The sequence below is a fragment of the Notolepis coatsorum genome (assembly GCF_963971535.1).
Source record: "Notolepis coatsorum genome assembly, chromosome: 12".
NCBI lineage: Eukaryota > Metazoa > Chordata > Actinopteri > Aulopiformes > Paralepididae > Notolepis > Notolepis coatsorum.
In genome coordinates, this window is record NC_140176.1 from 113116356 (window position 1) to 113120768 (window position 4413).

General features: G+C 40.7%; 1 long non-coding RNA gene across 1 annotated transcript; it reads right to left on the reverse strand.

Moving 5' to 3' along the window:
* Window positions 1-2844: 2844 nt before the first annotated feature.
* Window positions 2845-4189, reverse strand: LOC311238219. Its single transcript, XR_014620332.1, has 3 exons — window positions 4167-4189; window positions 3098-3235; window positions 2845-3003 (listed from the first exon to the last, which is right to left on the reverse strand). It is a non-coding gene; the product is annotated as an uncharacterized lncRNA (long non-coding RNA).
* Window positions 4190-4413: the final 224 nt, after the last annotated feature.

Genomic DNA, 4413 nt, shown 5'->3' on the forward strand with positions numbered 1-4413 from the left:
CCACAAATCATGTAAAACCCAGATTCGGCTCAAACAAGGGACTAAACACGTTTCGCAATTATGCCACATCAATGTGGAACGCCCTGCCTAAAGCTGTAAAGGAATGTGAATCACTACCCACCTTCAAAAACACTCTCAAAAAACACCTACGTGAGACTGCAATTCGAAACTGGCCCCTACAAATGTCCTAACCTAGTTGTACAGTAAATGACAAAGTAAGGCTTTGTCAATATTCCAATGTACAGTGTAAAATGTGTGTGTGTCCCCTTCCCAACCCCCCCCCCCCCCCCCCCCCCACCTCCAATGTACAGCCCTCACCCAACCCACCCAACCCCACCCCACCCAACCAACCTCCTCCAATGTACAGTTTCTATGCCAAATGTATATACACTCCTTTTCTGGACACTTTTGTATCACAAACAGTACTGTATTTGCAAATCTGATATGTCATAAATGTATAGATGTAGCAGTACTGTCTATCTGTATGTCATGTATGTCATATATGTTATGATGAATTGAAAATGGGGGACCCTGATGTAAACAAGATGAAAGTCTTTCTCTGGTCTGCATCCCCTTAACAATTGTATGTATTGAGCTGTACTGTACTGTACCCATTCTGCAATCTGTTAATAAACTTTTCAATCAATCAATCAATCATGTCATATATGTTACGGTGAATTGAAAATGGGGGACCCTGATGTAAACAACCAGTATGGCCACTACAATACTGTAACAAAAATGAGCAGAAGTATTTCAATTATTAGACGGAATGCCTATTTTTTAACAGACACAGCTACTGTACCAAGCAAGTCATACAATCACTAGTTTTGTCACATCTGGACTACTGTCCAGCAATCTAAAAAATAGTAAGATAAAATAGACAGAGTAAAATAGTGCAGTGCAATAAAATAGTAGAATAGAATAGATACAACTTATTTTTTTACAATGAGAATTTTATTACCATTGCAGAATGGGTAAACTACAGTCAATACACACAATTGTTAAGGGGATGCAGACCAGAGAAAGACGTTTGTACATTGCAAAGTTCATCCTTCCTCTGCAGAGTTCAAATAAAGCTGACTTGACCTGACTTGAAAAAAACAGTGTTGAGACTGAATGTACAGCCCCCCACCCCACCTACCCACCTATTAACACCTCATCAAGGAGAGGGGGCAGGGAGGTGTCAAATGCATCTGAGTACGGTCACAGTTCCATCCTAGAGGCTAATCTTTCCTGTGACAAAATGGCATCCAATGTAATATATTCCATAGTATATTCCACTACAATGGGTACAATACTGACCAGAGAAAGACTTTCGTCTTGTTTACATCTACTATTTTTATTATTGTCTATTTAAAACTTTAAAAAAGGGGTGAAACGATACAGCATTCACTTTACGGCCTATAGGGATATTTTATTTCAATTCTCTGTTAGAAAAGAGAAATATTAAGCCCTGTGCAAGGAATAATATGAAAATGTGCCATTGAATAGCCTGTAGCTAGATATGACATTTGGACATGACATGTTTGTCCTCCATAGATACAATAATTGAATGGAAATTGTATTAACAGATTGCAAAATGGGTACAATACAGTACAGCTCAATACACACAATTGTTAAGGGGATGCAGACCAGAGGAAGACTTTCGTCTTGTTTACATCAGGGTCCCCCATTTTCAATTCATAATGACAACAGTACCGATAGGAGATAAGATAAGATAAAAAACTGAAGAATATTGATCAGGCCAGAGTTACATTATTATTTCAGGTGTATTCTCATCAGAAGCCATGGAGAACTATAAGTCTTTAGAGGCATACCGCTTCTTTGTGTTCCACCGGAAACTGACAAGGTGCACCTTGTTGCGGGCGGATGTCAGACCATCCTACAGAGTGAATGATGATCCACATCATCCTTGGGTGGCCTTAGATGGCACGGGAAAGGTGGTTGCAGGTCACTGTGACTGTATGGCAGGGTGAGTTATACAAAATAATATTTTTTAAATAAATAATAAAAAGAATGTTGCCACAAATTTACCAGTGTTACCCACCCAACAGGAGCAACAGGCGGCCAGCAGCACAAGCACTCCAGTCTACTGCTTGTGTAAAACAACAACAGAATCAGAGAGCATGGTTGGCTGTGACACCTGTGATGACTGGTTCCATCCCAGGTGTCTAAACCTCAAAAGGCTACCGAAAAGCAAGACATGGTATTGCCCGGAGTGCAGAAAAAAGAAAAAGAAGTCTAACCCTAACTAAGTTGCTGTACTCTGTCGTCTACTCAATAAAGCAAGGTTATTCTTTCAAAATGATGTTTGCTATAGTTGTTGTGCCCCTGGTATGTGGTTGACAAACATTGACATTGACAAACATATTTACAATTAGCATTTTATAAAGTAGAACTGTAATGTGTACTTTCTCAGTCAGTGCTAAGTGCAGTCATCTTATGCAGCATCACTTTTCACATCAAAACAAAAGTAGAACTGTAATGTGAGACGGGGAAACTTTGTTTTGAATACTGGGGGGATGGTTGAGAATATTTGGTCCCTGCACTGCCATTTAATCAAGAAGTCAAGCTTGACGTACATCAGGTCTATCCAGGTCCAGAACACTTTGATGACTGTTGCCTTTGACACACCTCTGATGTGGGAAATGAGGTCAAAGGACATGTCGTGACGCAGTTTGACAAGGGTGATAAATAGCTGATCTATGGGTGAGATTATGGTGCTCCTTGTCTTCTCTGTGTGACAGTAAGAAAACAAGTTCTGAAGCACTGGCCAGGTAACACCTGTCATCATTTTGCATTTGGTGTTGTTGCTGTCCGACTCAACCTTGGTTCTCTGTTGGTCACCATCCTCCTTGGCTGCATCCCTCTCCTCTCTGAGAGACTGCATCTCGTCAAACAGAGACTGCTCAGTGATGGGAGGTGTGGCTGCTTCCTCAACTTGGGCTGCTGCCTCAACTTGGATGTCTTGGCTGCAACGTTTAGTCCTCTTGTGGGGAGTCACTTTAAATGAAATAAAAACCATACTAATAAGAAACTGCAATTTAGGAACCCATTGATTTTGGCACATAACTGAAAACTAGATGATATCACTTACGATGGTATGAAGAGGAGTTCCTTTTTGCACGCCGCTCATGGCGACTGATGTTCGTTGACGTAGATGGTGTAGACTGTGATGTTGAAGGGAATACAGATGGAATGTAGTCTGGGTGTGTTTGGTCATTGACCTTTGCACCTGAATGAATGAATGAATACGTTATTAACAGATTGCAGAATGGATACAATACAGTACGGCTCAATACACACAATTGTTAAGGGGATGCAGACCAGAGAGACTTTCGTCTTGTTTACATCAGGGTCCCCCATTTTAAATTCATAGTGACATTTGTGACATACTCAACATACATGACATCATGACATTTATGGCATAGGGACATACATGACATACAGGTATATAGTACTGTTACATTTGTGACATAATATGATATGCAAATATACAGTACTGTTACCCCATAGATCCTGACAGAGAGTATATACATATGACATGTATATTACAAGCAATACGACTATTCAATAACAAGTCCTTAGAGCAAGGACAACAACACTGAATGTGATTGATAAATAGTATACTAGTAACATATACAAATGAAAAAGGCATGTAGGCTACACTGAGAATGGACTATTATGGGGAAGTAGCTAGCAGAGACTGCTAGCTAATCAATCAATCAGCTAGCAGCTAACATCTGCTGTTTACAGCCTCACAGCCAATACAACTTAATTTACTATATAAATATGTGTTCCTTATTCTCACCTGTTATGAAATGGGTAGAGCAGACATACGTAGAATTTGACTTGGTCGACTCTCCCCTCTGCTCTACCCAGTCAAAGGAAGTTGACTTCGAGAATATACAGTACTGTTTACAGTATGTGTACAAGGGAAGACTACTCGAAATGTGTTGTTTTCTTTGTGCATTAAGCCAGTCAATTTGCTCTTTGTATGGGATTATAACGGAGTTGTTCTTGTTTGTGTGCTCCCCTCGCATTTGACGATCAATTGGACTTGAAAACAGCAGTGACCACCACTCGTTAGATCATATGAAACAGTAGCCCCTGTCACGTCACGTAAGCGGCAGATAAAACAGTGAAGATCAGATCATTTGACTTACCACTTAATCCAACGTTCATTCCCCACAAGCGTCTCCGGTGACCCGAACACCAGCCAGTATTTACCCTGGTCGATTTGGTCGTCCACTCCTGCACTGTTCCCGGCACACGCTGCCGATTAAGGGCACGTACTTGGTCCTCAATAATGGACATTAGTGGACAAACCACTAAAACAATGGGGTTTACGTGCCATTTGGAATAGCCATAGGTCTTTGCTGTAGCCGGTATTTTTGTATTTCCGATTCACAT